The sequence below is a fragment of the Elephas maximus genome, chromosome 23 (assembly GCF_024166365.1).
Source record: "Elephas maximus indicus isolate mEleMax1 chromosome 23, mEleMax1 primary haplotype, whole genome shotgun sequence".
NCBI classification, from domain to species: domain Eukaryota; kingdom Metazoa; phylum Chordata; class Mammalia; order Proboscidea; family Elephantidae; genus Elephas; species Elephas maximus.
Window position 1 is genome coordinate 5,990,866 of NC_064841.1, and position 23,385 is coordinate 6,014,250.

The 23,385-nt window shown below is 43.7% G+C and overlaps 1 protein-coding gene across 1 annotated transcript in view; it reads right to left on the reverse strand.

The window, feature by feature from the left end:
* ARHGEF26 (Rho guanine nucleotide exchange factor 26) overlaps positions 1–23,385 on the reverse strand; it is a 137,550-nt gene that overhangs the window by 62,314 nt on the left and 51,851 nt on the right. The window lies entirely within an intron of this gene.

A 23,385-nucleotide genomic window follows, 5' to 3' on the forward strand; every position in this document is an offset into this window, starting at 1 on the left:
GGACGACGGAGCTGGAGGTCAGGGAAAGGAGAGGCAGAACCAAATGCTCCTCAAGACACCCACGCATCCGTTAAGACTACAATCTGTTGAAGTCTTTCCTCTCACTCTGGTGGCTTGCATGTTGCTGTGATGCTGGAAGCTACATCACGGGTATTTCAAATACCAGCAGGGTCACCCATAGTGGACAGGTTTCAGCAGACAGACTAGGAAGAAAGGCCTGGTGATTCGCTTCTGAAAATTAACCAGTGAAAACCCTATGGATCACAACAGAACGCTGACCAGCTCTCTTGCTTCAGAGAGATCAAATGCTGGTGGAGGACATCCTGTTTGGTGAAGCGCAAGGGGACCGCTGGTGAGATGGATTGGCACAATAGCGGCAACAATGAACTTGAACATGACAGCAATCATGAGGACGACGCAAGACCAGGCAGTGTTTCCTTCTGTTATATAAAAGATTGCCACAAGTTAGGGCAGACTGAAAGACGGCTGTCTATCTATCCTCTCACCAATAACATACTTGCTAGAAGGAATATAAACAGGACCATGTAAATAAAGGAAAACTTACCAAAAAAGCCCTCTAAATTTTAATACTACCAGGCTGAGTTTCTGCTGAAAAATGAGAATTCCAGGTATTTATCATCTGAGCCTGCTTCACAAAAATAAAGTGGAGAAAAAGGAGCTTGTTCCCATAGTAACCTTCTGCAGACTCGTTCTTTTGTTTCAGTGCTACTCGCATGCACTCAACCATATTTTAATTTCTCCTAGAAATTAGGATAGCACGCTAATGAACAACGGAAACCACGAACCAGCTCTCTAGTCAAGATAACCTTAAAGAAGATGACAGCCTGGGTACACACGGGCCTGGGGTGCTAAGGGTTATTATGGGCAGTTGTACAGCTTTTAATCATTTTCCTTATTTGAGCACAACTACTAATTTCCACCTATTAATAATTTAGAAAATTAAATTAAATTCCATAATTTGGAAACCCCTGTCCCCAAATTATGACTGGTTCACTACTGGATCCTCAAGGCCCAGCAAAGAATGAGCACTCCATAAATGTGTTGAATGAATCAATGCTGTGGTTCATTGCCACGGACTCAGCTCCAATTCATGGGACCCAACACACAATGGAATGAAACATTTTCCAGTCTTGTGCTATCTTCAAGGTCACTGGTATGCTCAAGTCCATTGTTTCGGCCACTGTGTACTTTAAGTGCCTTCCACCGCCAGAGGCTTCACGGAAGAAAGACGTAGTAGCAGTCTGTTTCCATAAAGATTTACAGCCTTGGAAACCCTATGGGGTGGCCATGTATCAGAATCAACTCAACATCAGTGGGTTTGGTTTGTTTTTCCAATACTATATTGGGCAATATTCTGTTGCGACCCATATAGGGTTTTCATTGGCTTATTTTTATAAGTAAATCACCAAGCCTTTCTTTCTAATCTGTCTTAGTCTGGAAGCTCTGCTGAAGTCTGTCCACCATGGGTGGTACCTGAAATACTGGTAGCATAGCTTCCAGCATCACAGCAACATGACAGGCTGATAAATGGATAAGCCTGTTGCCGTTAAGTCAATTCCAACTCATAGTGACCCTATAGGACAGACTAGAGCTGCCCCACAGGATTTCCAAGGAGCAGCTGGTGGATTCGAACTGCCAACCCTTTGGTTAGCAGCCAAGTTCTTAGCCACTGTGCCACCAGGGTTCTGATAGATGGATGGCAGGTATCAATAACAGATGCCTATTACTCCTGCTTGCCCCACTGTTAAAGTGCCATCTTCCAAGGAGGAGAATGGTGAGTGATGATAGATTCAAGTAACTATCAGACGTGGTATAACTACATTAATAAAACCCAGTTACCAAGGTCCTTACATTGGGGCTGGGCTGGGGTGAGGCAGCACCGAGGGACACTGCGTGAGACTCCCTCTTAGTTTTTAGAAACTGGTTGGCAAATACTGGTGGCACAGTGGTTAAGACCTACAGCTGCTAGCCAAAAGGTCAGCAGTTCAAATCCTCCAGCTGCTCCTTGGAAACCCTATGGGGCAGTTCTACTCTGTCCTATAGGGTCGCTATGTGTCCGGATCGACTCGACGGCAACGGGTTGGGTTGGGGTTTTTATTTTGGCAAACGCTGAAGGGGTGGGGCATTTACTCTCTTCACCAGCATCCGGGGTGCAGGACTCACAGCCCCAAGAATCGTTTTACTAATCCAGTGCCCGGAAAAAATTCTTTGAAAACTCAAACCCTGGGAGAGGTTTATGACTTCCTCTCTTAGAGTAGGGTTACCTAACCAGCGCTGCGACCTTTTCACCTTGGCTGCCTGGGCAGGCGCTGCTGTGTTTAATCCCCACTCAGAGTCGCTCTGGCAGAACTGACGGGCATGCTTGCTCTCGGGGTTCCTGCCTTGTCTTCCCCACTGACACAGTCTCATTGTGTACACGCCTCTTATTGCAAACTGCCTGGACCCTTTTGTGGACGCAGTGGGGTATACATTATAAACAAACAAACTGGGAAAATGTGGATTCTTGGTCGTTGCCAGGAAACACTGCGGAAAATGGATTTATAGAATACTGGAACAAAGTCAAGAACAACACGAAGTCCTTTCATGCTGAAGCCCCCTTTCCTATCCTGCGCTGGCCATTCTGGTATAGAAATCAGTACCGGGGAGAAGATTTTTCTCCGAGCACTACTTCCAAATTCTTTTTTAAGCGGAGCCCGTGGTGTTTCAGAGCAGAATTCGGTCAACAGGGAGGAGTCACATTCAAGGTGAGCCCCAAATCTTCACAGCTCAATTTTTCTTTATTAAATTAACCAGGAGAAGCGCTTTCTGTTGCCCTCACTAGTTTCATCAAAAGTAAAAAGAACCAGAACGCAGAATTTTGAAAAACTCTAGAGGTCAGTTTCCTAAGCCATAACATCCTAAGAAAAATGACACCTGCTTGCATGGGAGAAACAGACTTTCACGGCTCCTCTCCGACAGTTTATGGAACAACTGGCTCCAGCTTGCCCCCTTACATACAACACCCTCCTTCAATGTTTATCAAGGATTTTAAACTTATTTTTCTCTTTAGATGGTTGTTAGCACTGGTTAACAAAGCATCAGAAGAGTACAATCTATAGGGTAAATGAAGGCTCGTCCTGGTTTTTAGTGGCTTTGGGATGATAAATTTGTTTCTTCATTTATTAAAACAAACAACCGGCTGGACAGGACCGGTCCAGTTATGGGCAGCAATCAGCTCAAGGAAGGTCACTGGCAATGAAGTGAAAAAGAGGACACACATCAAAGAAAAGAGAAAAGATCGGATAAACCAGCGCTGGGGGAGCGTGAAAGGATGAAAACGGGAGAAAGCATCCACGTTCCCTCCTCCATTACCGAAGACCAGGTTTTCCTGCTTTCTTTCTTTCCCAAATGTTACATTTTCTCTTCCTTCTGTATTAGTGCTGTGTGATCTAGCTCATGGGTAAACTCCATTACATAATAAAACCTATATGTGAATACACTTTCAGTTAAAGTCCATTTCAGAGCTGACCACACCACACATACTGCACTAAAGCGACTCGGGGGCCACCATCACGACTTTGGGGAACTGTGTGCAGGGTGTTGGTTACCAGTTCAGGCTCTGGAGCCAGGCCACCTGAGATCACATCCGGGCCCCCTCCTTTACATGCCAAGGTCTTTCGGAAGCAGACCCTCAAGCCTTTCTTCCGAGGCACCTCTGGGCGGACTCTAACCGCTAACCTTTCAGGTAGTAGCCAGACACCTAACCGTTTGTGCCTTGTATGTCTTTATATGAATCTTATGACAAATGAATTAAAATGTGTTAAGTTCTTAGGACAGAGTCCCCGGGTGATGCAAACAGTTAATGTGCTTGGCTACTAACTGAAAGTTTGGTGGTTCAAGTCCACTCAGAGGTGCCTCGCAAGAGAGGCCCGGTGACCAGCCACTGAAAACCCCATGGAGCACAGTTCTACTCCGAAACACGTGGGGTTGCCATATGTCAGAATGACATGACAGCAACTGGCTTGGGTACAGTAAGCAGAACAGTGGCTCCTGAGAGATGTCGGTATCCTAGCCCCAGAACCTGTGAATGTCACCTCACCTGGTAGAAAGGACTTCGCAGACGTGATTACGTTAATGGTACTCAGATGGGGATGTTAGAGTGGATTACCCGAGTGTGCCCAATACAATCACAAAAGCCCTTTTGAGACGCAGGCAGGAGGATCCGAGTCAGAGAGAAGACGTGAGGGCGGAAGCTGAGGTCACAGAGGAGAGGTTATGCCTCATGGTGCTGGCTCCGAAGGAGGCGAAGGGGCCAGGAGCCGAGGAAGGCAGGCAACCTCTAGAAGCTCAACAAGTCGAGGAAACAGGTTCTCCCCAGAGCCTCCAGATTCTCCCCAGAGCCTCCAGAAGGAACTAGTTCCAGCAACACCCTGCCCAACGAAACCGATTGCAGACTTCTGACCCCTAGGGCTGTGTCAGGTTAAATTTGTGTTGTTTTAAGCTGTTATGTTTGTGCTAATTTGTTACAGTAAGGATATGAAACTATCACGCCCTCTTAATCCATTTTAGAACCTCTTTCTGTTCTCACCCTCGTTCCCTCCCCAATATCCAGTACTCGGTATCTGCATACAGGCCCTCTGAATACTCAGGGCCCGACGTCAGAGCCTCGTCAGTCCCTGATAGCCGGAGGTTCCAGGCCGAGCTCCCTCCCCTAGTCATTCACTTAGTGGCTTACTTACTAAACACCTATTAGGTCAGAATTGGCAGCAGGTTTTTTGTTTGTTTGTTTTTACGTACCAGGCTCTATTATAGGGCACAGAATACACACCCCAGGATAAAACCAAAAAAAAAAAAAAAAAAAAAAAAACCATTGCCATCGAGTCAATTCTGACTCTTAGCGACCCTACAGGACAGAGTGGAACTGCCCCATAGGGTTTCCAAGGAACTGCTGGTGGATTCAAACTGCCAACCTTTTGGTTTGCAGCCGAGCTCTTAACCACTGCGCCACCAGAGGTCCCACCAAAATCCCTGCCTTCGCGGTGCCTAGCATCTAGTTCCCGGGAAGGCAGGTCCTCCCTGGTCTATTCCCTAGGGTCCTGCTGAAGGACTGTATAAGCAACTGTTGAGCACAGATGATAAAAAATGGAATGAGAACGCTTTCCGTCCCAGGTCCTCTAAAAGACATTCTAAAACACAACGGGCATTGACGTTAGGTGACCACCGCTCAGGTTTCCTGACGGACATTTGAGGTGGGTTATGAAGGAGTTCAGGAGCCTCTGGATGATGCAGTAATACACTTGGGTGCTAACTGAAGGACTGGAGGCTCCAGTCCACCCAGAGGCACTTCTGTAGCATCAGTCCTTGAATACCCTATAGGGCAGAGCTCCAGACATGGGGTCACCATGAGGCAGAGTTGACTTGACGGCAACTGTTTTTTTAAAATGAAGGAAAACAAACCAAACCCATTGCCGTCGAGTCGATTTTGACTCATAGTGACCCTACAGGACAGAGTAGAACTGCCCCAGAGGGTTTTCAAGGCTGTTAACTTTGTGGAAGCAGACGCCACATCTTTCTCCCATGAAGGGGCTGGTGGGTGTGAACCACTTAACCGCTGCACCACCAGGGCTCCTTTTACAGAAGAGGATCAGAAGATAATGGACTAGAGGAGGGAGGGGACAGGAGGGCAGAGGGGGCGGCGTGAGCAAAGATGGCAACAAGCACCTTGTGCTCAGGGAAGGCGGTGGAGGTGTCCAGGGTCACCGGTGGCCTTATTTGCAGGCTGGGGTTGTTGTGTCAGCATAATGACACGTGCGTCTTCCTGATAAAGCAAGAAATGTATGGCTTTTGGCAGATCTTCAAAGGGGTCTGTGACACAAAGAAGAACCACTGGCACCGAACACAGAAGGGGACAGGCAAAAAATGGGAAATTACAGGAAGATGAAATCTGAAGCACAGAGTGGGCCCTGACTGTGAAGAAGTCAAGTGCCATGCTAAGCAGTTTAAATTCTTTACTTAAGTAACCGAGAACCCCTGAGGTTTCTGCACCCACTGGTGCAGCAGGCAGGGAACCCTGGAGGCAGGAGGGTGAAGGACAGGATGCAGGGCTGGCGAAGGCTCAAATGAGGTGCAGAAATGAAGCCAAGGAAGCCAGACCCAAGTCTACACACATAATCCACTTAAGAGATAAAAAGGCTCAGTACCGCTTCACAAGTTAAACATAGAACTGCCAGATGACCCAGCAATGCCTCGCCTAGGTACATACCCAAGGGAAATGAAAACACACCTCCACACAAAAACTGGTACACAAATGTCAATAGCAACATTATATTTATAATACCCCAAAAAAGCAGCAACAGCCCACATGCCCATCAACTGAAGAATGAATAAACGAAAAGCGGCATGTCCATACCATGGAATGTATTATTCAGCAATAAAAATAATAAAGTACTGAGACTGCTACAACATGGATAAACCATGAAAACATTATGCTAAGTTCATAAAGGGTGATAGATTGTATGATTTCAATTCATATGAAATGTCCAGAGCAGGCAAATCCATAGAGACAGAAAGTAGGCTCGTGGTTGCCTAGAGCTTTCGAGGTTGTGGGGAAATGCAGACAAACTACTAACGGGTACAGGGTTTCTTTTGGGGGTGAAAAATTGTTCTCAAATTGATAGTAAGGAGTCCTGGTGGTGTAGCGGTTAAAGTGACCAACCACTAACCCAAAGGTCGGCGGTTCCAAGCCACCAGTGGTTCCGAGGAAGAAGGATGTGGCAGTTGGCTTCAGTAGAGATTTACGGCCTTGGAAACCCGTCGGTTTAAAGTTGATTGTGGTGGTAACTGCACAGCTCTGCAAGTACACCAAAACCCGGAACTGTACAGTGTAAATCGGTTATTTGTAGGGCATACTAATGATATCTCAACAAAACTGTTAGAAAAAACAGAGCAGAGGGACCCAAATCAGGGCAGCAGCAGGAGAAATGGACAGGCTGGACAAGAGCTGCTATCAGCCAATTCTGTTCGGGTACAGAGTGCTCCCTTTTCCTATTTCCCATGACAGTGGATTCTGTGTTTGCTTCACCTCTTTTCCAGGGACTCTTACGGAAAAGCCCCAAGACTTAAACAGTGAGGCAGAGCTGTCTGCTCTGGCTGAAGCGGGGGCAGGAGGCCCGGAGTTCAGTTGCTTGGCGTCCCTCTCACCCCACTTGGCAGACCCTGAAGTGCCTGGAGGGAATTCTGGGCCCCACAGAACATAACCTGAAACCCTTCTACAGCTGTGACGGGCTGAGAGACGTGGGAATGTTAAACATCTCTGCAGGGCCAGTGGGTGGGAACTCAGCCAAAAGGCCCCTAGTCACACCAGGAAATTGGAGATAGTATACCCACCCCAAAGTCAGTCCTGTCTCGCTGCATGGCCCTTCAATCCAGCTAGCAACTATTAGCCTTTTGCTTAATCGCCTTACGAGATACCCCATGAAGAGTGAATAATGGTTTCATTTATATAAAGCTAAGAAAGGGTTGTTTTCACACCCCCACCCCTATAAAGCTTTCTGAGAAGTCCAACAATGGAAATTTAGTCCACAAGGGGGAAAATGTTTAGAAAAATTTCTTTCATATCCCAAAGGCATTTGAACACAATCAAGATGCTGCCATCCTTTAATTATTTTTTTAAATTGGTACATTACAAAATATTTTATCCTATTCCTTTACGGAAATTTCTACAGCATGAGTATTTCTTAAATCTATAGATCCTATTGCCAGTCAAAAACTTACAAACCATAAACAGTCACCAAACCAAATCCATTGTCGTGGAGTCGATTTGTTTCAGATCCTATAGGACAGAGTAGAACTGCCCCATAGGATTTCCAAGGAGCGGCTGGTAGATTCAAACTGCTGACCTTTTGGTTAGCAGCCTGAGCTCTTATCCCCTGTGCCACCAGGGCCCCATAAACAGTCACAGTTCACCAATATTTGCCTTCTGTTTTACACACGCATCGTTTCCTTCTCTTCTATTTCTCTACGAAAACCCTGACTCCAAAGCACACATCTGCTCCGATGGGCTCCTTGTGGTATTTTTCCCTTCTATTCCCTGTTTCAATCCTCTTTTAAAGAACTTATCAAAACCCCCTTCTAAAAAATTCCCTCTGGTGCCATCACCCCCTTCCTCTGAACATTCATTGGAACCCGGCAGTCCAAACCTAACTTCTAACTGTGGGCTTCTAACCACAGGGCTCCCTCTAAGAAAAGCCCAGGGAGGTACACCTCGTTTTGGCTCCTTCCCATCCCACCCTCTCAGCCACTTTCATATAAGCCAGCCTAAACACCTGGAGCCACCGAAATGCTGTAATCTGCCCAGCAATATGTGTCTTAAGTCACACTGCTACTCTACGAAGCCAAAAGCAACTATCTCATAGCAGAATCTTCTTTTATCGCTTGTTAAGGATGTTGACACTAGATCACCATGACCAAGTCATTAACTAGAATACACATGGCTGAATGGTAGAGCTGATCACTTGAAACTTGTAGGCACTCTGTCATTCTCAAGCTTTTCTTTCCTTTTTTTTTTTTTTTAATTGACATCTTAACGACTGCAATGAAAACTGCCAGAAAAAGCTAAGCTGAACTTTGGCCAATATATAGATACACTTGTGGATGGTCAGGTCTTGTCCAAAGAGGGGCTTCCAATCACCCTCTCCGTCCTCACCTTCTGCCACAGAAGAAGAGCTGGCTCCCAGCTAGTTGCAGGAATCTGAGAAAGACTAAAAAAACTGTCTACTCGTGATTTACTGAGAGGACAGCTGCACTGTGATCCTTCACAAGATGACGGTGTCAGGTTTAAAAGGGGAAGCATCCCCTTGTGGGACGGGAAGGAAGGGAAGCTGGCGATGGGACCCAGGCCGAGGCATATGACAGCAAGCTACCCTAGTTTCTGTAAAACATTCTAGGCCAGCATGCCTTGACACCTGTGCTAACCAGGCCAGCATGAAGTCCAATGATAGAATTATCATCTGCTATTTTTTTTTATTATACCTGGGGGAGCCCTGATGGCACAGTGGTTGAGAACCACTAACCAAAGGTCAGCAGTTTGAATCCACCAGCTGCTCCTTGGAAACCCTACGGGGTTACTTCTACTCTATCCTATAGGGTCGCTGTGAGTTGGTATAGACATGACAGCAACTGGTTTGGGATTATACCTGGGGAGCGAGCCCTGGTGGCACAGTGGCTAAAGCACTCAGCTGCCAACCATAGGTCAGCAGTTTGAACACACTAGCTGTTCCTTGGGAGAAAGACATGGCAGTCTGCTTCTGTAAAGATCATAGCTTCGGAAATGCTATAGGGCAGTACTACTCTGTCCCGTAGGGTTGCTATGAGTCGGAATCGACTCCACAGCAGTGGGTTTGGTTTGGTGGGTCTTATACCTGGTAGTTAAACTTTACTATATTCCCAAGTATACAGTATCGTTATACAACATACAATATCTTTTCACTAAACATTAGTACTTTTCCAAGGGTTTTCCTTAGAAACCATTATAGCAAGGCAAAATCAATGCCTATACTGGTTTCTTTTTAAAACAAACACACAGTGTATGTACTTTTTTCTTTTTTTTGAGCAAACCGACAGACCATAATTCAGCTATAGAAAACCGTTCCATGAGAAATGCTCTCTGAAACAAAATGATTTATAGGTTTTATTATTATTACTAACCAGTAAGATACTACAAAATCAGAGGCAATCAGCTTTATAAAAAAGCATGCAGGATTTATCTTTACTAAATTATCTATAGGAATTTAAAAATTAAAGATTTAAAAAAATTTTAATAATGCAAAGGCTTGGTTTTCTTTTACAAATCTCCAGGTTTCCGTCTATTAATTCCTTACACTTTTTTTCTCCCTTAAGGCTAGTTTGGATATAAACAGGGAAATGTTTCATTTCCTTGACAATAATGACATAGAAAGTTAATGGACATACGAGTTCTAATCAAAAGGAATTATCACAATAGCATTGGTGAGAAAATTGACTATGCCATGGGCTGCCAGAGAATGAACAAATTTGTCTTGGAAGAAGTACAGCCAGAGTGTTCCTTAAAAGAAAGGATGGGAAGACTTCATCTCATGTACTTTGGACAAGTCATCAGGAGGGACTAGTCCCTGGAGAAGGACATTGTGCTTGGTAAAGTGGAAGGTCAGTGAAAAAGAGGAAGATCCTCAATGAGATGGACTGACCCAGTGGCTGCAACAATGGGCTCAAGCATAACGATTGCGGGATGGCGCAGGACAGGGCAGTGTTTTGTTCTGTCGTGCATAGGGTCGCTATGAGTCGGAACCTACTCAGCGGCAGCTAACACCAACAACAACCAAAACGGCTGCCCTTTCTCTCCGACAGTGGAAATGGCATACAATACACAACTTTCACATTATAAATTATATGCTCAGGGCAAGTTAAACATTTTAAGTGTAGCTGTAGGTGTGTAGGGGCAGGGGTCTATAATCTAACCATTACACGTTTACAGAGACCTTTAAAGCAAGATGAAAGGGATGTCATCAGTTTTATTCAGACTTTCAAAATCTGAACTTTACCCTCTATTTCATGACATAGGATCACTATGAGTTGGAATTTAGTAGACGGCAATGGGTTTGGTTTTAGAAACCCTGGTGGCGTAGTGGTTAAGTGCTACAAAGGTCAGCAGTTCGAATCCACCAGGAACTCCTTGGAAACTCTATGGGGCAGTTCTACTCTGTCCAAAAGGGTCGCTATGAGTTAGAATCGACTCGATGGCAACGGGTTCGGTTTTCTATGACACACGGTGGTGAATTCAATTATAAAAAAAAAAAAAGTAGTGGTCAGAAGCATTACATGTATAAAGCCCTTCACTGAAAAATCACAGCTTGTATGACAAGGGTATTTTTACCGTGTCTAAGGTGGTACAAACAGTTCGTGCTTGACTACTCACAGAAAGGTTCCCCCAAAGAAAGGCCTGGCGATCTGCTCTGCAAAGATTACAGCCAGGAAAACCCTAGGGAGAAATTCTATTCTGTAACACATGGGGTCCCCAAGATTCAGAATCGACTCCATGGCAATGGGTTTGGGATTTTTTTTTGGGGGGGGGGGCGTTTAAAACCTCCAGAGATTCAACATAAAAATATTCTCCTTTCTCATCTTCCCCCCCTCCCCGCCCGAGTGCTTCTGGAAGGTGTATTTCTCTTATGTGTATGTTTTTCTAATTTAAAGCATTTCTCTGCTATCTGCAGTTGCTTTCCTTTCTTGCCAGGCTAATATCTGGAAGCCAACTCTTCTTTAACAACTTTTTGAAGCCAGACAAAGAAATGTGTACGTGTATATATAATTCTCTGTTCTTTCAAAAACCACTCCATTTTTACTTCTATGTTAGTATTATAAAAAAGACACATCTATCTGACCCTTTATTGGCTCTGATATGAAAAGACTGACAGGGGAGAGTATTATTTAACCAAGTGTCTACCTAATTTTAAGAGGGGTGAGAGTAAAACAAAAGAAAGATAAGCTTGTGCTATCACTGAAAAGTACACAACTGTATTTTCTTAATCCCTCAAATTATGTAGTATAAAGGTATTTGAACGTTTTAATGCTTAATTCCCCTAAGTACTTGACAGCATTCACCCTAATACATTAAAACATATTTTGCTGCTCTCTCTCCCCTAACACTTGCTAAATTTGTACAGAGGGTGTCTGAGGAGCCTCAGGCTCAAGCCCCAACGATTCTACCAAGCTAATTCAGACCAAATGATCAAACCAACGAACGTGAATCAGAGCTCTCAAACAGGCAGGTGGCTGGTCGGTTGAAATCACTCTGCTTGCGTGCATTCAAAGAATCTGAATATTTTCCCGACTCCCTTGCAGCTAGGCATGGCCATGTGACTAAGTTCAAGCCAACATGATGTGAGGAGAAGTTATATGTGCAGCTTCTGTGCCATCTCCTTAGAGACAAGGCTGCTTGCTCTGGACCCTCTCTTTGCCAAACATGAAGGTAAGCCCACTTCAACCATGTGGACTATAGCAACATCCCAGGAGACAGTAAAGTAACAAAATGTTAGGAACTCAGGTCCCTGAATGGCCATGTGGGGTAATGCTGCCCTGCTAGCTCTGATTCAACTCTATCTAATTTAAGGCTGATTAAACTCTGTCTAATTTTTTTAATTAAAGGTACTCAAAAAAAAAAATCTGAATTAGTTCCCAACATTTAATCATCAAGACACTCACCTACACATCTAGATCTCCCACCTTTCTTAAAATACCAGATGATCTGACAACTCCAAGCCCACATTCCCACATGGCCACAGTGGCTGGGGCTGCATTTCCATCCCTGCTGACTATGACCCGACCACTCAGAACTGCCTCACACCCATTCTGCTTTACTCAGTTATGTGGCCTAGCTGCCGGGAGCACACATCTGAATTTGTCCACCTGTAGAATGGGCTCAGATCTGGGTCTGAACTTGGCACTTAGCACCTGAGAACTGGCTATTTGGGTGCAATTTACTTATCCTCTGTTTTTCATCCCTTAAAAAGAGGACGTAATACTATCTACTGCAAGGACTGTGGCCTGGATTAAATAACACAAAGTATGAAAAGGACTTCACACAGTACCTGGCACACTGGGCTGAGTAAATGGTGGCAGGTGCTATTGTTATTATCATCATCAAATGACAAGGCATCCTAGGGATACCTGAGAAGATGCTCATTTCCGTTCAGGCCAAGAAGGTTTCCGAAATTATTTATCCCCACCTCACCTCCAATGTACGTATTATTTAGAAGCAAACTGAGACAGCTAAAATTTGCTTCAATTTGTCAGAAATCAGCAAGCCCCCATTCTACATATGCTGAAAAACCAACAACAAACCCCTGCAACCTCTAGTTTTCGATTCCTAAGAAAAGCAATATGTTACTCATTGGAAGTAATGGTAGGGCTGTGGTCAGTATCTGTATCCCGCTCCATCCTACCCCGAAAATGTTTCCCATATTAATAAAAGAGAGAGAGAACAAATGCCAGTTTTAATTAACCTGCAAAATGTTACTTAAACTATGAGGAACAATTAATTGTTGCATTAGCACCAAAATTTGACAAATGTATGGTTGTAGAATGTTTGTCTTTCTACATTATAAAGACTTTGAAATTGTAATAATTGATATCTTTACAAGAACTGTCATTAACTGGGGACTTTTACAGTTTAATTACAGGAGTAAAGGGAAGAGAAATCATAGCCAAGCCTCTCTCTGTAATCCTAATACAATCGGGTGAATTGAAATCAGCAGAGAAATCTTATCAACTTACATTCATCATCTGAGCCGAAAAAACTACATCAGAAGCTAAGTCCAATTATTTACTGAACTTTGGCAAAAGCCCACGGTAATACCGTAATGCTTTTTAAAGAGAGATGAGAGAGGGAAGAAAAATCCATGGCAACCTTGCTAATAGATTCTTTTGAAATGGCATATTTAAGTTTATAAAAAGGTATCAATCGCAACTGGCTGGATACGCTATATTCTGATGACATGTAGACTGTCCTGTAAGACCCGAACAAATGCTGATTTTGGCTACTGCCTACGTGAAAACTGGTATAGACAAGGGCTAAATTATGATCCTAGAAGCATTACTTCATATTCAACAGCAGGTGAGACAGAGTCTATCCCTTACACGACAGCGGCTTGAAGTTATAAAAACAGGTACCGTATTTATGCAGTAGATGTTTTTATAAAGCTAATATTTTTGCAAATCAAATCACTACAAACGACCAAAAAAAAAAAAAAAAAAAAAGCCCTGGATGGTTCATTCTGTAAAAAGAAAAGCAATTTCTTAGAATGGACCTGTTCTCTATGACTGGATTTTCTTTGGCCAGCCTGTCTTTAAAAGCAACCTGGACTTCCTGAATTCTGAAAACCAATGAAACCAGGAAGAAATGTCCCCAGGCTCAACAGCCACAGCAAAATCTCAACGAGAACATCCACTGCCATTTAGAGTGACGCTCTCTTCCCCTTCTTTCAATATTTGGGAGTGATGTCAGTTACTGTGATAACCATCTGGGGACACAGAGGCCATGCCAAGACCAAGGGCTTGTGAAGGGTGAATCCCTTCTGCCCTGATAGAACGGTGAAGGGTTGTTACTACAAAAGTGTCTTGTACAGGGCCTTCCCAGCCTGCAACTCTGCATCTTACAGACACAGCATCAAAATAGAAACACTCAAAAGGATGCCACAAAAAAAGATTAAAATCATCGTTAAGGCACGATGATTTTCTTTTTAATAAACGCATAGAAGAAAAAAAGCTAGATGCCACGTGGATTCTGGAGCACACCATTCTCCTGGGTCTCCTCTTCCTTCTCCTGCTGGCTACTCTTTCTTAGTCCCTTCCTACCTGCCAGAGGAGATCCTTTGGGGCTACCAGTTCGCACCTGCCATCTCACTCTCAGCCAGTGGCAAATACATAGTTGACTTCAGCCTTTTTGACCAGGTTGTGAAAGTGGCCCCTCCTAGTGGCCTCTGTGACAGCACCGTAAGCTATGGAGACTCAGAAAAGCTCAAGCTGGGGAAGTCATTAAGGGAGCAAGCTGAGAAGGAGGGCAGTGCCCTTAGTGTGTGCGTCAGTAACGCCTGAGGCTGGATTCCCACTTCCCCAACCCTCTGGTCTTTTTTTCTCTCTCTTCTGGCACCCTGGGTAAGGAATACTACCCAGGTTTACTGGAGTGTCCCAGAAGCACCCATCTGCCACTCCCTGTTCTTTAACCCAGTGGGCCATGGGTAGTCTAGGCAAATTGGGTTCGCATTTTCCTCCCATTGTCCTCCTTCGCCTCCCCCCTCCCTTCTACCCCAACATACACACCTCCCTTAAGCCAAGATGGTGGAAGAAGAGGGAGGATTAGGCTGAAGTGGTTTAGAAGGCCTCAGCCATGTTTGGAGACTCACATCAGGAGGACCAGGCGATGGCTCCTTCCCATCTTCCCAATCTCCTGGCATGGGAAGGTCCCCGGACTTCAGCCTTTTCTTCTCTTATCTCCATTCTTTCCCCAGTAATCTCATCCAGCGCTATTGCTGGAAATTCCACCTATATGCCAAACCCAAACCAGTTGCCATCAAGTAGATTCCAACTTGTGGGGAACCTATGTGTGTCAAAGTAAAATTGTGCTCCATAGGGTTTTTAATGGCTGACTCTTTGGAAGTAGATCACCAAGCCTTTCTTCCAAGGTGCCTCTGGGTGAACTCAAACCTCCAACTTAAGGTTAGCAGCTGAGCACGTTAACCATGTGCACCACCCAGGGACTCCTGTCTGTATGCCACAAAAAAAAAAAAAAAAAAAATCCTGCTGCCGTCGAGTCAATTCCAACTCTACTGTATAAAGTAGAAATGCCCCAATGTCTCCACCTTTTGATCTGCCCAAGTCCAGACTTACATATATCTAACTGCCTACTCAGCAGTGTCTCTTGATACTTCATAACAACAACAAAAAAAACACCCATTGCCATCGTGACAATTCAGACTCATAGCGACCCTATAGGACAGAGCAGAACTGCCTCACAGGGTTTCCAAGGAATGGATGGTGGATTCAAACTGCCAATTTTTGGGTTAGCAAAAAAAAACAAAAAACCCGTTGTCATCTGACAGTCCATAGTCAGCTCAAAAGGTACAGGACAAGTGGACAGATAACTTCTTAAAAACGGAACAGTGAATGAGCAGACTGAAGAGGCAGGCCTAAAGGCTCAGCTCTCCCTGCCCACCCCACCCCTCTCTGTCGGTGTGTATCTACAGCACCCCAGCTGGAAAGGTGTATAACCTTTTCCTAAACCTCCAGAAGAAGGGAGGGGTCACCCTTCAGTAACTGTGACAGTGGTCAGCAATTTACATCCACTTATATCAAATGGGATCCACGGGCACTGTGACTTCTCACAAGGTTGAAATTCAAGACGAGCTTCGTGGGAACCTTCCTAACATAACCCAGATCTCTCAGGTTGCTTGACCTGTAGTCTTTCCAACAAGTCTTTCCATGCTCCGGGATAGAAAGCTGACCAGTGGGAAAGATATAACCACCTCTCTGTTCCAGTACCCAGAACCAGACTCTAACGCACTCTATTTTACAGACCAGAAACAAAAACAGTAAACAAAGTCACATAGCAGCATGGCACATCTGGATAGTTAGCTGTCCCCCTTAATTCCTCTTCTCCAAGCAAAGCCTCCCAAACTAGCAGGAGGGGGTTCTCAACTCATTTCTTCAAGAGGAACGAGAGACAGATGATCCCAACTTACACTGACAGCAATAGCCACTAAGGAGCTATCAGCTGCTGGTCAATCGCTTTTCACAGCTAGGGTCATCCTATAATTCATCCTGCAAACTAGGACACTTTATGAGAGTCAAAGGGGATATTAGTAATAATTACAGGCCAACAACTGAGATTATCCTGAGTGAGTAAGATGTGTGATTACCCTACCGTAGTTATTTAAAGAGCACCCACTGCATACCAGGAACTCTTCTAACTGCTGTACACGCATTGGCTAATTTACCCTCTACAACAAGCCCAAAAAGGAGACACTGTTATCACCCTATTTTACATGCATGTATACTGAGGCACAAATTTCATTCCTGGGAAGTTCTGTCTTACAGGCAGTCCCCGACTTATAACGGGGCTCCGTTCCAATGACTCCATCATAAATCAGTTCTGACATAAGTCTATACCTCTTTTTCTTTAGTTTTCGTTATTATTCCCTTTCATTATCAGAATCTTTATAAATCTGATCTTTGAACATCTGAGAGTCAACATCTGACAAGGATAACATTAGTACATTATGCACTGCAGCATCTTAGTAGTACATATTACTGACAATAAGATGTACAAAAAAACAAAAAACAGACAGCATAAGTGTGGTTCTCTGTAACTCAAATGCATCGGACGCTGGGGAGTTCCTGGGTGGTACAAATGGTTAAGGGCTCGATTGCTTAACAAAATGTACCGGTGGTTCAAGTCTACCCAGAGGTTCCCTCAGAAGAAAGGCCTGGCAATCTACTTCTGAAAAATCAGCCATTGGAAACCCAAGGGAGCGCAGTTCTACTCTGACACACATCGGGCCTCCGTGAGTCAGTACTGACTCAATGGTAACCGGTTTGGTTTTTTGATACCTTGCGATAGAATGTGAAGACATTAACCCAGCTAGAGTTAGTGAGGAGCTGGATGGTCCTACTTGTAAGTTTACACGTCACTTACAAAGGTATAAAGCTCCTGCAGAAGCAAGAGAATTGTGACTTCATAGAGAAGTAAATCTGAGTTCAAATCTCCACTCAGACACTAACTGGATGGGTAGCTGTGGGCAAGTTACTCCTTCTGAGCCTTTGTTTTTTCAATCTGTAGACTAATAATGCCTGCCTAATCAACTCGATGAAATAACGAATAAGAAATTGCTGATGATAAATAGGGGTCCTGGTGGCACAGTGGTTAAAAGCTCGACTGCTGAGCAAAAGGTCGGCCGTTCAAATCCACCAGCCGCTCTGTGGAAACCCTATAGGGCAGTTCTACTCTGTGCTATAGGGTCGCTATGAGGCAGAATCAACTCAACTGCAACGGGTTTGGTTTTTTGGATGATAAATAGTCTACTTTATTCCATAACCTTCTCTTTTTTGGGCTAAATAATAGCAATCTCAATAACTTCTGATTTTGGGCTTCGTTTTCCATTTCCAATCATTTTTCACTACATAGAGATAAGTTCCCGTATTTCTCATATGCTGCAGAGCCAGGCTAAATATAGCTACTGGGTTCTGATCTGACTGCAGCAAATGAAATGGGATCTGCAGGCATCCCACATTCTTCTTATGAAGTTAAACTTCAACTTCACCATGAGAAAGAGAAGAAGATGCAAAATAGTATATCTATACTGTAGTTTGGAAACCCTGGTGGCGTAGTGCTATGGCTGCTAACCAAGAGGTCAGCAGTTTGACTCTGCCAGGCGCTCCTTGGAAACTCTATGGGGTAGTTCTACTCTGTCCTACGGGGTCACTATGAGTCAGAATTGACTCGACGGCAGTGGGTTTGGTTTTTGGTTTTATACTGTAGTTAGTCTGCTATCTTTTAAGAAAAGGGTGCATTAAGAATCTATTTACTTGCCTGCATTTGCATAAAGAAATGCTGGAAGGACAAACATGGCAACTACTACATTAGAAGAAGGAAGGGGAACAAGGTCAACAAAGATGGGACCGTGAGCAAGTCTTCCCAGTATATAAGTATATGCCATTTGATACTGTTTGGACTTTGGAGTTATGTAAACTAGTAAATTAAAAACAAAAGGAAACACACTTTCCTGTAAAATAATGAACCAAGGGTCATACGTCTGGGCTCTAGCCTTAGTTCCAATTAGCTGTGAGCATACACAGCTCGGTGTACTGTTGGTAAATTACAGATTGGGATATATGGCCTCTAAGGTCTCTATTAAGCCCCCAATTCCATGGTTAAAAACCCAAACCAAACCTGTTGCCATTGAGTTGATTCCAATGACTCGTAGCGACCCTGTAAGGAGAGAGTAGAACTGCCCCATAGGGTTTCCAAGGTTGTAAATCTTTACAGAAGCAGACTGCCACATCTTTCTCCTGAGGAGCAGCTGGTGGGTTCGAACCGCTGACCTTTTGGTTACCAGCCAAGCTCTTTAACCACTGCGCCACCAGGGCTCCTTAATTCCATGGTTATAATTTATTAAATGTGAAACAGAGTAAAGAAGTAGGCCCAGCTCAGGTGTACCGCAGTGTTTACTCTGAGGAATAAATGAACAGAAAGTGAGCTGTATCTTAGCCAAGTTAACGAACTAAGGGCCAGGCAGTTGACAGATTCTACAATTTCCAACTTCAAATAAATTACGTGGTAGTTTAAAAAATAAAGCTGTATTCATGGGTTAACTAAACGTTAGCTAAGAACATAATGTGAAAGGATTTTCCAATGAATCTGAAGCACAAATCAGATGACTTTGACTGAAACAAGATAAACTGGCAGTATCCAAATCCCCCAGAGTTATAAATCATTCAGGGGCAAGCAAATCTAAGAATTACACATTTAAACTCCAAGTATGCTCAGCATTTTAAACCTGGGCATAATCCAGGCTCTTTTTCCTTTAAATAAAAAATCTCATATTGTAGTGAAATGATGAATTTAATTACATTGCAGAAGAGTTGGTTTATTAAGCTCCAGCCCATACACTCCAGCCGCCAATTTAATGACGTTACATGCAAATATAAAATAATTTAACAAAATACGACTAGTAGGGTATTCCTAATACACACACACACACACACACACACACACACACACAATGCACAGAGGAAACCCTGGTGGGATAGTGGTTAAGAGCTACAGCTGCTAACCAAAAAGGTCAGCAGTTCAAATCTACCAGCCGCTCCTTGGAAACCAGATGGGGCAGTTCCACTCTGTTCTATAGGGTTGCTATGAGTCGGAATCAACTCGATGACAACAGGGTATATATATATATATATATATATATATATATATATATATATATATATATATATATACACACACATAGAGAGAGAAAGAGAGATTAGATTGAATTATACATCGATTAAAACATCTACTAAAGACCATTAATTGTATAAGAAATTGTAGGGAGCGTGGGCAAGAAGACGAGTAAAAAAGGGTAGGGAAGGGTGACATCCCCAGCTCCCTGCCCAGCTGATGTCTTACTTTTAGGAACCCCTGTTCTGTGTGTATTTATCCCACCAGATCACAAGGACAGGAGTCATAACTGGCATGTTCACTGTTATAGTCTCAAGGCCTAGTATAGTACCTGGTACACAGTAGGTGCTCAATAAATTATACCCAGAACCCAACCCAGTGCCCTCAACTTGATTCCGACTCATAGCGACCCCATAGGACAGAGCAGAACTGCCCCATAGAGTTTCCAAGGAGCGCCTGGCGGATTCAAACTGCCGACTCTTTGGTTAGCAGCCGTAGCACTTAACCACTACGCCACCAGGGTTTCCCAATAAATTATACTGGGGGGGAACCTCACCCTAAAATATTTCAAAAAATATGATGTAACACTCAATAAAAACCTCATATTCAGAGCAATGACTATTTCCTCAAGAAAATAAATTCTATTACTCACGTGAAACCATTCATTTAAAGATCCTGAATTAAAAAAAAAAAAAAAAAAAACTAGACGGAAAAAGCCCTGGCTTATTTGGGGAGTTAAACCCGTTGTCGTCGAATCGATTCTGACTCATAGCAACCCTATAAGACAGAGCAGAACTGCCCCCACAGGGTTTCCAAGGAGCGGCAGGTGGATTCCAACTGCTGACCTTTCAGTTAGCAGCCAAGAGGTTAATCGCTCCACCACCAGGGCTCCATTTGGGGAGTACAGAAAGAGAAAAAAAATTATTTGAGGATTAAAAGCAAAGTAAACAGGTACTGGTACATACGAAGGTGAGCTACAGGCCACCACTGTACTTAAAAAAAAAAAAAAAAAGTTGTACTTGCATACGCACAGAATATCTCTGGAAAGCTGTACCACAAAGGAGCCACACTGAGGGACTTATCTGTCTTGCATACCCTTTGACACCATTTGATTTTTTCAACATGTATGTGCATCACATGGTAGAATTCTTGCCTTCCGTGAAGGATGCCTGGGTTCGATTATGGCCAACGCACCTCATGAGCAGTGACCACCCGTATCTCTGTGGAGGCTTACATGTTGCCATGATGCTGAACAGGTTTCATTGTAGCTTCCAGGCTAAGACTGGGAAGAAAGGAGACCAATGAAAACCACAATGGTAGGATCCCATGCTGCATGGGGAGGCCAGGAGTTGGGGCTGACTCAGAGGCAGCTAACAGCCACCACGCATTACTTCAGATGGGAAGGAACCTCTTGGCTGCTGTTTGTTTCCTGGATTGAACTGGAGTAGCTTCCTCCAGATGGATGAGACGTCGGCCAGTCCCCTGAGGGAGATGGACACGTCTCAGAAGGGAAAAGCATGTGTTTCAAATGGATCAAAAGCAATTCTGGACATGGTTAAAACGGCAATTTATGTTAGATATGTATTTGACCACAATTTTTTTTTTTTAAAGCAGTTTTGGACAGTTCAAGCTTTTATCACTTTGAACTTTGCCTACAGCTCAATTCCAGGTTTGTTAAAAGAAACCCATATGCTAGGATTACAAAAATGTCATGCCACACTTTCCTCAAAAAGGCTGTTAAAGGGTTTCCAGAGGAAAAGAAAAGGCAGCTCTGCTTTGAGAGCCCTCTGCCCCATGTGGTTTTCAGAGCTTGGATGTTCCTCCTCAGAAAATCGTTTTCTGACATTATCCATCCTATTAGCAGGTTACTCACAGCTTTACTTCTTCTAGCCTAGCCAATCCTTCTCACACTGAAAAAATACTGATGGCTTGGACAGCTACATTTTTTCATACCATTTCAAAAGGCTTTTTACCACCTATAGGTTCTAATGTAAGTCAGACTTCTTTCTGAACCTATGGTAAAGTTTGCAAAGCCCGCCCTCGGTAACACTGAGGGGAGTATCCACACACAATGGGGAGAATTTACTAGAAAAAGCATTGCACAAATCACTAATTCTCCCACATGAGCTGGTGATAACTGACTGGGAGCAAGTGAAGGCTGTAGGAGCCCTGGGTTTAGTCTTTCCTTATTCCGATAAACATGAGCTCTACGCTGATGGAAAATTCACTGAGCAGCCGAAGTGTGGAGGAATGAAGCGGTCAGTCTGAAGATGAGATTAAGATTTCTCCCTCCAGTCTCAGGGGCAAGAAAACCAAAAAACCAAACCCATTGCTGTCAAGTTGATTCCGACCCATAGCAATCCTATAGGACAGAGCAGAACTGCCCCACAGGGTTTCCAAGGAGCAGCTGGTGGATTCCGACTGCTGAACTATTAGTTAGCAGCTGAGCTCTTAACCACTGCACCACCAGAGCTCCAGGGATGAGAAAGGTGATCATTGAAAGTAGTCTTCAAAGTTGAGTATTCGTTCATGCCGAGAAAGTCCACAATAAAACAGGCAAAGACAAGCAAAAGTTTCTCCAGCTTGTACAGCTATCTGAGCCTCCAGAGAGGCAGAGGTCTTGAAAAAGTCCAGAATAAAATATTTTTTTTTTTTTGCTCTTCAACGACGTGCAAGGGGAAGAGTGTTTTGAGTCTAAATAACTATACATTTTTTTCTCTCTAAGTTGGAAAGTATAATTCAAGAAGGCAAGGACCAAAATACCACCAAGTGTATACCAATAGTGTATACCTTTAAGAAATACACTAAAATGGTATTTTGATCTCTAAATTTATTAATAAACTAATAGAATGATATTCTAAATTAATAAAATTGCATTCTAATCACAAAAGCAGTTTTGTAGAAGTAAACCAGATATTGGCCAGGAAGACTGAAAAAGGGATAAAGGAATAAGCAAAGGTCCAAGGCCGGATTCCCAGGGACGATAAACAGAAATGAGGTCAACCAAGCCTTCTCCTGTATTTCAGAGTAAACCAAACCTCCTATATTTCGAAGTAAACCAACCTCTTCTCCCATAGTTCACATTTTTTAAAACCTGCAAAACATGGATTCCCAAATGACCACATCAGATGCTGTAAAAAGTAATGACAAAGTTGCTAAATCTGCGTTATCAGCGTTTACAAACCCTCCAAAGCCCACTGCTGTCGAGTTGGTTTCCACAGCTGTAAATCTCTACAGCAGACCCTGCCACAGAGCGGCCGGTGGTTTCAAACCGCCAGACTTCCGATGAGCAGTCGACCTCTTTGACCTCTACACCTTGTTGAAAAGCAGTCCTCCAAAGGGCCTTAAGTTGAATGCTACTTAGCGAAATCTGACAGAATAATTTCATGGCTTAATCGTCAATGCTGAAGAGTGGCCTCAAGTAAAATTTCGACCTATGAGAAGAGTCATCAAGGATAACCATTGGATTTCCTGGAAATCATCTTATTCTTGACAGAGTTTTAAAAGATATCGCTACGCATACATACATAAAACACACGTATGTAAATACACCCATACATACATAAAGCACACGTATGTAAATACACCCATACATACATAAAACACACGTATGTAAATACACCCGAGGAGCAGGAGAATGAGCAACAGGGTCACCAGGCAGGGCGGCTAAGCACAAACACACCCATTGTGCCGGTTCTGGTGGCTCGTATCACTCTTCCCTGCTAGAGAAGAGATTCCAATGCACTCCCGATCCAGAGGCGGTTTTTCTCGTTACAAAGGGACTGTTGTTTGAATCCCCTGCGAGCGACAAGGTCAATCTGAGCCAGTCTTGACATTTCTATGGAAGCTTTCCACAAAATTTCTTTCCAAGTTCACATCATTTCCCGAAACCTTTTTTGAAATTCAAAGAAAAC